Source organism: Ostrea edulis, chromosome 3, assembly GCF_947568905.1.
Source record: "Ostrea edulis chromosome 3, xbOstEdul1.1, whole genome shotgun sequence".
Classification (NCBI taxonomy): domain Eukaryota; kingdom Metazoa; phylum Mollusca; class Bivalvia; order Ostreida; family Ostreidae; genus Ostrea; species Ostrea edulis.
The window spans coordinates 65,022,464-65,035,565 of record NC_079166.1 but is presented as its reverse complement, the minus strand read 5'-3'; the positions used below and the strand labels follow the sequence as shown (position 1 = coordinate 65,035,565).

The window sequence follows — 13,102 nt, the reverse complement described above, 5'->3', positions numbered from 1 at the left end:
TATTTACCATATATATTGTAAAGAGAAAAAAGAAAAATGAGTGAAGATATAAACACTGGTCAATCACAAATTCTATAAAATAGACAGAATGTGCAATTGGGCAAATACTGACTGAAGGAAACGCCAGAATTAGGATTTGGTAACGGGAGAAGTAAGGATTCCCTGTTGATAATGTGTCATCTATCTCGATCAGGTAAACAGAGCAATCCGTAGTCAAAATCGGTATGTAAATATTGGCTTAACGATTGGTAGGAGACATGTCAGACAGCTTTTGATCTCACGTTAGTGTCACAATTTGAGTTTATTTATTTATGCTTGTTCCATACTTTGTTATCGCTGTATAGTCGTTACGGATAGCTTATCATGGCCGTCAGACCAGATTGTGACTGCTTAGTGTTAGTTCTGACCAGGCCGTAGAAGTCTGAAGGTGTGTCCTTCTAAGCTGAAAAATGAAACACCTGTGTGTGGTCGATAATATTATCTGTGTGGTGCAATGGACCTGAATTGTATGTAGTACCGGTGTTCGAATGGTGTTCCTGTGCGGAAAGTAAAACATACCAATTTTGAGCATTTCAAGAGCCTTGAGTGTCAACTTCTTACTAGTATTTTGTTTAGGTTAGGTAAATTTTTCATTCTTTCATTTCTTGTTCGTATTGAAGTTTTCCGCGTGTATAGTGAATACCTAACGACCGTTACTGTGCAATTATAGGTGCCGGCTGTGTACTTGTTGTAGACTAGAGCAGATGTTCGCAACTTGTTTATTTTGGCATGCTAGGGTATTCGGTGAACAGCGTTGGAGAACGACCTATTTGCATAACACGTTGACGGCTACAATGACGTTGAGTGAATTATTGACAGTGTCACAATGTTTATGAAGACAACCAATCTGTATTTGTGTGAAGTACGGTACCTCCTTAGGTGGCTGGAGAGAACATAAGGTCCGCTATAATTGTAGTATATCACTATTCTAGTGATATATTTTCAGCCGTAGATAGACTTAATTTTCTCAAATTACATAATGGTCGATTGAAGTGCAAGTCATAGTGAGTATAAAAATGAACAACCATTGACATGCTTACATTTTATGAATATTTATTTGTAAAACGGAAGTAAAATTTTTAACATAGCAACCGGTGACTGTGGTAATATTAAAGCATGATTGAATCTCACTTTCTCTCACACATGTGCACAAATTGTTGCTGGCAACAACTTGCAACTTGCATAGGAGGAGGGTTGTCGAATCTACCGAGAAAAAAATTATGTTTGCCTGCTTGGTTACAGGTATGGGGATCCATTGTGGCAATTGAAAAATTACAAAGTGTTGATTTCAAACGAGACTGCGGGAACCCCTGAAGAATCACGTCATCTGTAGGTAGTCTTTCTCGATTTAGAATTGATCATACGCAAACTATATGCAAATGAAATCAGTTGAGAGACATAAATAGCAAATGGAGGTGATAAAAAATGGAATGTATGGAGCGTTGCCGGTGAAGATAAAGTTTATTAATATGTTTCAAAAGGATTGTACTATCAAATAAAGAATGGTATGCTTATTTTGTCAAATCCATACATTATAGTTCCCATATGTCTCACTAGTTTGGTATTATCTATATCAAGGGTTTTGAATTCAGTTATGAATTATTAAATAAATACATTACCAATCTCTGTCCTCATTACTGGATTACCCGTGGAGAGAGTGTTGTTAATCATAATAATGCATTATCATCTATTACATCAACATTACCTTGAGTTGAATTTTAGATCAAATTGATATCCAAACGTTATTTTAGCATTATTTTGTAATTTTGTGATGTATTATGTTTGTTAAAAGCAATAGTATTTTTAAGTACCATACAAATAGCAATTTATGTGTAACTTACCTGCAATGCATTCATATTCAATTTCCACAAACGTTGTGTAATTTGAAAGCATATTTTCATTGCAGTTCAAAAGACGTGTTTCCAGTCGGTTTGTAGCATTGGGAGAGCAGTGTGCCCGTCCTATGCAGTTTTCATGATACGTATACGATTGTTCAGGGCTGAGTTCATCCTCACAGATAGCATCAAGGTGCGGTCCTTTGATGGCTTTTATGTTACTCAATCCCTCTAGATACGTTCGTGGACAGTCCTGGGAGGAAACATTGGTCCCCACACTCACAGATAACGGATGTATTTGACCAGTAGAACATGACACGTTCAGTGGCTCTAGGTAGCATCCATATGAAAGGTACTGAGCGGAAACTAAAGATAAATACTAATGTTTCTCACTTCATGAATCAAATAAAAAATGACCGTTATGTAGGGAAATATTCATATCAAAGTATGCTTTTTCTAACTAATGCATGCATATTCAATTCTCAAATTTTTAGACATTTGTTCATTTGATGTATTTTTGTATGATGAATGGTTATTATACACAGAAAGGGATTCCGAATATTCCATATACTTTTGTTACAAAGATTACATAGAGACTCATTCATGCCAAATTATTGTTATATCCTAAAATTCACTTCATTTTGAATTCTTCTCTACGTGTAATTAAGCGAGGGATAAGAAAAATGCAAAATTAGGAATATGACACCTTTAATGACTCAGGATAGATCATGGCGAAAACTGAATATAAATAGTGTATTCAATTATTTATTTTGTAGTTCAAACTTTCTATATATTTTTCACAGAATCATAGAGTACCTGCCAAAGTTACATATTCACATCCACACGATATGCTCTCCGTTATTGGCTATGAAAATCATATTGCTGTCATCTGAAGCAGTAATAACAATTGGTCTCTAAACTAATTAGATTATCGGTCGCAATAGCTCAGTAGTAGAGCACTCTCTTCGCAACCGTGATGTCATGAGTTCAAACCTTGTTTGTGCAATATCAGCGTCAACCCTAAGACGTAATGCGGCAGGCATTGGCCTGCATGTTAGAGAACCCTCACTGCAAAAAGCCGTAAGCGCTAAGCATAAGACTTCACCTACAACTAGTGACGTCACAATATAAGTGATTAAATCTCAACAGGACGTAAAATACACAACTAACCAACCAACTTCTTAGATTCGGTTTTTAAAGCGTATGGATATTTAGAGAGGGATTTGGACACATCCTATTCGTTCAATAGGCTGATCCCCAATTTACAGAGTAGTAAAGATAAACTAAATTATTCTAAGGTAGGACCTTTATCTTTAGTCATCTTAAAAATAATTTAACAATCTAATTGTTCGTATCGTTGGCCATATTGGTGCACCTTTGACCTTGTATCCACGTTGCAATTCCGACACTCACCGGTATTGGGTCTTGATGGAACTCTGTGCATGTTTTGATTGATTGATTGATTGGTTGATTCTTGCTTAACGTCTCACTCGAGAATTTTGCACTCATATGGAGACGTCACCAAAACCGGTGAAGGGCTTCAAATTTAGGCCTCTGCTTACGGCCAATGAGCAGTAAGGGTTCTTTAGCGTGCCACACCCACCGTGACACGGGTCATCCGTTTTAAAGGTCATCAACAAGGACCCGTGACATTCACACCTGATGCCGAGCGTTTGGCGATGGAACTGTTACTACCTGTTTTAACGACTTAGGTGTGTCGCGGTCGGGATTCGAACCCTGGGCCTTTCGCATGCGGGGCGAACGCTCTAACCTCTAGGCCACCGCGGCGGTTATATTTTGAGATAGATATCTATATATATATATATATATATATACGTTTTCCAAATCAGTGTGCCAGAAACGGGTTAACACTCGGTATGAAACACACCAGATAGCATTTGGCAGGTTGTATAAGCATAGTAAATCATTGCAACGACCATATAGTTTGCGAAATGCTTAATTTAAACGAGATGTGATTTCTTCTAAACGTTCAATAAAATTGGTTTATTGTATAATGCTCAAGGTCCCACTCAATAATGTTTCACTCATATAATTTCCAGTGAAGGCCTGTGAAATTTAGTCCTAATCTCCGAGATATATTTACCACGCCACATGTGCTGGGACAAGGGGTAAGTTTTTTTATGTCTCATAAAAAGGACCGCCCACATTCAGTCGCCTCTTACGACATGTAACGGAACTGAGGAGCTATTCTAACCCGGATCCCCACGAGATAAATCTTCTCAAGGAAATTTGAGAATACTGTAAAATTATATTACATACATGTACCATATTTTCATAGATTTATACATAAAATGCATAAAGCAATTAACAACATTTCGAGATGAGCTATCCCTTCTTCGGGACAAACGAAAATGTTTAAATAAGTATACTAGTATGATGTGGAAAACAGCTGGCTCTAAATTTACATACGTATATACACTGAAAATTATATGTTCATTGTTTTTGACTTCCAAATTAACATAATTATGTAAAACTTATACGGTACCAATTTTGATGCACCAGATGCGCATTTCGACAAATAATGTCTCTTCAGTGATGCTCAACCGAAACGTTTGAAATCTAAAATAACTATGAAGTTTTGCAGCTAAATATAGCCAAAAACAGCGTGCCAAAAAAGTGGAGCCAAATTCGTCCAAGGATAAGAGCTATGCACGAGGGAGATAATCCTTAATTTTGAAATGAATTTCTAAATTTTATAACAGCAATTAAATATACATCCGTATTTTCAAGCTAGTAACGAAGTACTAAGCTACTGGGCTGTAGAGACCCTCGGGGACTAACAGTCCACCAGCAGAGGCCTCGACCCAGGGGTCATAATGTAAAACGTATACGGTACCAATTTTGATGCACCAGATGCGCATTTCGACAAATAATGTCTCTTCAGTGATGCTCAACCGAAACGTTTGAAATCTAAAATAACTATGAAGTTTTGCAGCTAAATATAGCCAAAAACAGCGTGCCAAAAAAGTGGAGCCAAATTCGTCCAAGGATAAGAGCTATGCACGAGGGAGATAATCCTTAATTTTGAAATGAATTTCTAAATTTTATAACAGCAATTAAATATACATCCGTATTTTCAAGCTAGTAACGAAGTACTAAGCTACTGGGCTGTAGAGACCCTCGGGGACTAACAGTCCACCAGCAGAGGCCTCGACCCAGGGGTCATAATGTAAAACGTATACGGTACCAATTTTGATGCACCAGATGCGCATTTCGACAAATAATGTCTCTTCAGTGATGCTCAACCGAAACGTTTGAAATCTAAAATAACTATGAAGTTTTGCAGCTAAATATAGCCAAAAACAGCGTGTCAAAAAAGTGGAGCCAAATTCGTCCAAGGATAAGAGCTATGCACGAGGGAGATAATCCTTAATTTTGAAATGAATTTCTAAATTTTATAACAGCAATTAAATATACATCCGTATTTTCAAGCTAGTAACGAAGTACTAAGCTACTGGGCTGTAGAGACCCTCGGGGACTAACAGTCCACCAGCAGAGGCCTCGACCCAGGGGTCATAATGTAAAACGTATACGGTACCAATTTTGATGCACCAGATGCGCATTTCGACAAATAATGTCTCTTCAGTGATGCTCAACCGAAATTTTTGAAATCTAAAATAACTATGAAGTTTTGCAGCTAAATATAGACAAAAACAGCGTGTCAAAAAAGTGGAGCCAAATTCGTCCAAGGATAAGAGCTATGCACGAGGGAGATAATCCTTAATTTTGAAATGAATTTCTAAATTTTATAACAGCAATTAAATATACATCCGTATTTTCAAGCTAGTAACGAAGTACTAAGCTACTGGGCTGTAGAGACCCTCGGGGACTAACAGTCCACCAGCAGAGGCCTCGACCCAGGGGTCATAATGTAAAACGTATACGGTACCAATTTTGATGCACCAGATGCGCATTTCGACAAATAATGTCTCTTCAGTGATGCTCAACCGAAACGTTTGAAATCTAAAATAACTATGAAGTTTTGCAGCTAAATATAGCCAAAAACAGCGTGCCAAAAAAGTGGAGCCAAATTCGTCCAAGGATAAGAGCTATGCACGAGGGAGATTTGGGGATTGGGCTTCACCAACGATACAGATTTTGCCAATACACGATATTTCGTTTAATAGATACACTGTTTTAATTTGAAATCGATATCTTTTTTATTGACCTGAAATGTGGATTTTCCTTTTCAAACATTTAGTTGTTGAAACTAGAACTTATTCAGAGAACTTATACAAATCATCCATGCCTGTGAGTTGAGCGGTCTCTCTCTCTCTCTCTCTCTCTCTCTCTCTCTCTCTCTCTCTCCTATTGAATATTAACGTGAACATTGTTAAGCGTATTCACAATGTTGTATCCTCAATCTACTAGGATAATGTAGTCCTAAACTGTAGCAGAACTTGAATTGTTTTAGAATCGCATATCCTCTACCAACAATCTGTCATTGCTGATGTCCCTATCATGTTATTGTTTGAAACATGTTACACAATTGACATGTCCAATAAAATTTCCTTAGATCTATTTTTCAAAACATTTCATTTATAATTTCCCGTTTATTCTACGTTCTTTGATAAGGATATTGATTTAGAGTGTCAATAGCGTGAAAAAGACGAAATTCATTTGTATTTATTTATACCATATTCGTGATCACAAATTTATCTGCCTTGATATATCAACTGCTAAATATAAAAGGAAAAACAATGCACTATTGGAGAAATCAATGGATGATTGACAGTTTAAATCTCTCGACGCATATCAATTCCATGAGAATACATGTACATACAATAATTCTGTAGTTCTTCCAAAAGCGTATTCTATCGTTGATCCCATTGTTTGGGCGGTGTACTGTTAGTTTTAAAATAATCTACCGTAAAAAAAAAATCAGGATTCTAGTATTAGAATTCGTTGTTCCTTTTAGAGAGACTGTCAGGGTTACCCTTCAGATTACTAATTTAAAATGTGACAGAATACAGACTTATCGTATATACAAGTAACGGATACTGAAAAAAAAGAAAATGCTTCGAGTTGGATTTATCTATCAGTATGTCGAAGCTCGAACACATCTTAAAATAAATTTCACAAATACTACCTCCCAGAAACAAGGATTTTGCTAGGATTTAGTTCCCCGGTATCCTCTGGAACAATTTTCATTGGCGGTTATGTTACAGCAAGTCATATTCAATTCATGCACGTAAATTACACAGTCTCAAATCATAACCTTTAAAGAACAAAACCTTGCAAGACCTTTTTAAGTACAAATAAATATTCAAGCATTGTTTTTACTGTAAATTCAAAATTATTCAAACCTTATTGCCAGATCCTCAATCTTTCAAAATATGTGTTTCGAAAGCCAGAATGATACCGTTAGTCTATGAATTTTGACTACGGATAAATCTGTTAACCTGATCAAGATATAGGGCTCACGGCGGGTGTGACCTGTCGGTAGGGGATGCTTACTCCTCCTGGGCACCTGATCCCACATCTGATATATCCAGGGGTCCGTGTTTGCCCAAGTATCTATTTTGTATTGCTTATAGGGGTTATAAGATTGATCACAGTTCGTTATCTTCACCTTTCATAAGTGAATATGGAAGTATCCTGAACTGAAGCACGAAAGAGAAATAAAAATAAATCATATTTCAGAATCTCTCCAAAGAACTATCATAATTAAAATTTCTGGAAAAAATATTTGGAGCAGGAACTTTCTGCAAGAGTTACCTTTCCTGACGGGTTAAAAGCCACTTCCAGTTTCGTTTTCAAGCAATAATTTTTCAAATTTTCCACTAGCGCTACTTACTTAAAGCAAATTATAAAAGATTGACACAGGTAGGTATTGCAATGATATTATGACAAGAACGTATGAACTGCTTCTAGACACCTGAAAAGATATTTTCACTAGTTTTTATCCACAAAATGTCTCCTATAAAACCTCTTTGATCAGTAGATTAGTACTGTACTGTTATACTGTACGAAGTCTTTGACATGCACATATGTTAATAGGCCATGATCAGGATGAGAACAACTTCTCCATTTAAAAGCATGATATGCATATTATGTACTTAATCTTATAAGAGGATGTTATTCTGTCACGAAAGTTTTTTAGGATTCAAATTTGAATTCATTTGAAGAAATTTTAAAAAGCAAACCTTTCTTGTGACAGAATCTCATAAGGGATTAATAAGATGTCACTTATTAGCTGAGTAATGAAATTTCGGGACTGTTTATGCATATTTTGTAACATAAGAAATGGTGGAACGGCCATGAGAGCGTGCCACCTGATGTTTATGTGACAATAATACTTACGCTGAAAGTGCTGCAACGGTCATGTGTTAGTGAACACGAATAATGAACATACATGTAACAATAAACGTTTTATTCTTTACATATACTGATTTTGATTTCGAATTACTCCGTTTACCTGATCAAGATACAGGGCTCATGAAAGGTGAAGATAACAATCAGTGATCAATCTCATAACTCTTATAAGCAATACAAAATAGAGAGGTGGACAAACACGGACTCATGGACACACCAGAGGTGGGACCAGGTGCTTCGGAGGAGTAAGCATCCCCTGTTGACCGGTCACACCCACCGTGAACCCTATATCTTGATCAGGTAGGCATGATTCATGTAAAATAGAATATGTTGTTACTAGTGATTATAGATTGATAATCTAAAGAATACGGCATGTGTTCTTCACAATACAAATTATGAAAATATTCCTTTTTCATGTAATATACCACCCAGATCATTTACATTTCCATCGGGGGATAATGCAGTGGAACGACAGTGTTGAGTGAAAGCAAGTCAATCATAAAGAAAACAATTCAAGTGACAAAAATATGAACTCCCAAATCTGATTCAAGAATATGCCCTTTATATTTCATTGATAGCAAACCTACCAATAACAATTATTATGCTATTTGTGCATTCAAGTCACATTCAGTCAGACATAACTTCAAGAACCCCCCCCCCCCCCCCCCAAAGATAGGGAAATGATTCATCTCACTACTCCCAAGAAAATGTTTTAAATGATGAAGCTTGCATCATATCATACATCACATTTTGCACCCTTTTGTTGTTTTTTTGTTGTTTTTTTTTGTTTTTTTTTGCATAGCAAGAACTTTCTACATTAACACCAACTGTTTGCTACTGGAACGGTAATGGCAAACCTCCAAAGTACAAATTTGGTGACAAGGAATGAGGTTCCAGTGATTGCCTGCTAGTAGAGAATGACACTCATTAAAATCGGACTTGGCATAAAGAATTGGAATTGCCAAGCGAAATACCTCAAATATTTTCACAAGCCTACATAGGTAAAAATTATGTTACAGATCATAGGATACCTTGTGACAAATTCCACTGCAAAAATAATGAGAGAAATCCTCATCCCCCTCTTGATCAAGAACTACCCCCATAGTGTTTTTACCCATATCATTGATTGCACTGAGATTTTTCTTGAAACTCCAAATGACTTTCCAGTCAAAACAGATATACAGAGAGATTTAACAACACAAGGCTGCAAAGTACCTCGTTAGTATCTCCCTTGGAAATGATTAATTTTTTGTCCGAAGTGTGAGAAGGCAATTGCGAAGTTCAAGGTTGAGTTAATATTTGGGGCGGGGATAAGGATTTGCACGACTCCCCAAATATCACAATATAGGATTTTGAGGACACATGGCGGTTGGTTTTTTTTTATAATTTGTACTTGTTAAGAAATTCAAACAATTGTGACATTATCTCTCTTTTCGGCTCCCCTTCCCACTCTGAAAAATTAGGTGCCTTAACTTTCTAAACAAGACCAGAAAATCCAACATTGACGAACTAGAGACGTTTGGGCTAACGTAAATCGGTACAAAAAAGGATTGTAAATATAAGTCTTCAAAGGGAGCATCATACAAAAAGGGTTTCGAAATGTATAGAATTCTAAAGATATGGTGCGGAAGCTGAGATCGTTCAGTGTGTTTCCTACGACACCGTATTTATACCGGAAAATATATTTAACCGTGGCGAGTCTATCGTGAAGCATGGGAGATTACTCGCTGAGATAATACTGGATAGGTATTTGGAGATGCAGGTTTACATAAGAAATATAAAGAAATAAATTTCAAAGTTTTCTGTCCCACGAACTACATATTTAACTAACGTTTGACAATGTCTTATGCAAATGCAGGACCACAAAGCCTCTTCAAAAATCCTTTCTAAAGAACTACCGATTTCTGCATCAGCGGCATATCCAATGATACAAATTACCACCATGCCTGTATTTTAGCACAGACTCTTAGTATTATGAAAAGTTAATGAAATATCTCTCAATTGAAATGAAGATAACGTAATGGGGTCAATCTCACAAATCATATTAACAAATCAAAATAGAGAAGGGGTCAAAAAACGGAGCCCTGGAAACAAAACAAACGAAGTCGGGTTTCTGTGGAGGAGTAGTCCTTCCCTGTTGACCGATCATACCCGCTATTAATCAGATAAACAAGTAATCTTTAGTCAAAATTAGTATCAAGAGAATGGCTGTACAATTCAAGTGTAACAAGCCAGAGAGAATTCTACACAACCATAGGCTGCATTGCAAATGACATCACATCATTATACCGACCTCAGAATTTTCCAAACTTTAAACAGGAGTCTTAGGACCCCTGTAACATCAACCTATGTATTTGTTAATAGCTTGTCTCGGTTTTTAATCATGTGCTACACATGATCTCGCGTACCGAATAATTTGTAAGACACCAACATCATATGTATGTGATAATGGAATATTGCATAATATATATCTAGAATGTCGGCAATGAAGAAGTGGATTCACCCTGCTTGTCATTAAACTAATAGGTTAGTGTGTCATAGACGTCTATTTTAGTAAGACATTCAAATATGAAGCAGATATGTGGAAGACGTTGATGTGCTTCTTATTTCGAGTTGACTGAGATATATCGAATGGACATATAAACAAATATCGTTATTAAAGAGAACGACGTCGATGTCGCTTTATATCGGGTTGAAGGAAACAGTAAGATTTTTTTCTCTCATAAAGAAGCTTTCAAATAAATTCTACTTCTATCTTCAAAAGATAGTTTCATATTTTTGCGATGACCATGACAAATTTTTAGTTTCATTTAAGCTTCTTTAATCCTCATTTTTCTTTTGTCCATTGTATGTGTGTCTATAAGATACAGACAGGCAAAGTTAGTACGTCACATTGATGGTTATAAAACAAAAAATGTGAAATGGGAGATCCCGTAACAGTAAGATTAGATCGATATGCCCTTTTTGTACTGTGACAATTATTTGGAGTGTGCGCCTTTGTTGTTGTTATTTAAAACGACTGTACCTGAATGCCTCGAGGTCACTCGTTTCGCAAGATTACTATGTATAGAATGTAACACGAATTTGATTTGTGAAATACGTCGGTAATCAAACCGTATGAATTTTCTTCTGCTAGTTTAATCTTTAACAATTTATTTCTAAACCGTTTAGAATAAAGATTTTATTTATGGGGAATTCAAAAGGATACTTAAAATCTATATAACGCCATTCGTGATTGGTATCGGCGCTAGTGGAATTATGCACATTGTTACATGTAGCAATATGTAGTGTCATAAACAAAAGAAATTTAGCTAGTAATCTTAATTATAGTGTTTTATTTTGGTAATCTTACAGATATAAGATAGTATGCCATACTTTCATTTAATTGTGTTTTATTGTTTTATTCCTCTTCTTGCTCTTGTAAAGCACCTTAGAGTTTTGGGGTTTTTTTTTGTTTTATATAAGGAGTTATATAAATCTTATTATTATTATTATTATTATTATTATTATGAAGTTGGCCAAATGAAATAATTCTTATGCTTAAAACAAAAGTATACATGAAATTGATATACATATGATTTACAACGTTATAAATTACTGGTAAATACTGGCGCAAAACCAAACTTCAAAGAATATTTAGACTATGACACGCAATGCCGTCTGCATCTCATTTATCATTAAAGACAACATTAACAATCAACCGAGTATCTGTATTTTGTAAATGAGTTCAACATTATTCGCATTGCTATGGACGTATATATTTGAGGGATTAATGGCGATAATCTTAAGTGAATATGACGTTTTGGGGGCTTAAAATAAATGCTAAATATTAAGCGATTTAACCCACATTAAAACAAGGTTATCCGACCATTTGTTTTTATGCCTGGTCTATAGAAAGTAAATTTGTTTTGTCACTGTAAGATTTCCCAACTTACCAAATTAAATATACACATATTTTACACCCAACTAGTAGCAGAAAGACAATGTATGCAATGAAAGGTAAAGATAACGAACAATGAAATGTATATACAGCTGGCCAAAACTTAAGATCCAGTGCAAACGTAGTCTGCTGGATACGGCGTTAATTTCGCAATGGGAGGTCCTGTTCCGATTCTAAAATTTAGCTAATTGTTCAACATAGGTAGTGACTCTTTCAAAATAGCCCTTCAGAAATATTTGATAATGTCTAATGTAAATGAAAAGATTTACTCCAACATAGACAAAGGACAAATATGATGCAATGCCACCAATGGCTCGGGTAATATTATATAGAGAATTACACCAGACCTGTAAAAAAAATTACTTTTAATGTAATATGTTTAATGTTTTTTTTTAAATGAAAAAAAGCGAACAGGGATCAATCTCATACCTCCTGTTAAGAAAACAAAATCAATACGATGATTAAGTCTGACACCTCGAAACAAAAAGGTGAAATCAGGTTTCTAGGAGGAATTAGTCTTCCTTGTTGACAGGTAACAACGCCGCTATTAGCCATCTGTCTTGATCAGGCTAACGGAGTAATCTGTAGTCAAACTAAGTATATAAAACTGTCGTTAAATTCACATGTAACACGTCAGATATCATTCTACACAACGACAGGTTGTATTTGCCAATAACATCATTATAACGACAGCAGAATTTGCAAAATACTTACTTTAAACAAGAGCTTTAAAATCCCATAGCTGTCAGTAGCTTGTCTTGGTTTAGATCATACCCTGAACAGTATGATAGTCTCACGTATCAAATAATTTGGAAGACATAAACACCATAGATTATCTCCCTCACACATAGCTCTTATCCTTAAACGAATTTGACTCCACCTTTTTGGCACACTGTTTTTGCCTATAATAGCTCTAAAACTTCATTGTTATTTCGGATTTCAAACATCTCGG

The 13,102-nt window shown here is 35.8% G+C and overlaps 1 non-coding gene across 1 annotated transcript; it reads right to left on the bottom strand.

Moving 5' to 3' along the window:
- Positions 1 to 3,589: 3,589 nt before the first annotated feature.
- Trnaa-cgc (transfer RNA alanine (anticodon CGC)) lies at positions 3,590 to 3,662 on the bottom strand. The gene has a single exon. It is a non-coding gene; the product is annotated as a tRNA-Ala (tRNA).
- Positions 3,663 to 13,102: the final 9,440 nt, after the last annotated feature.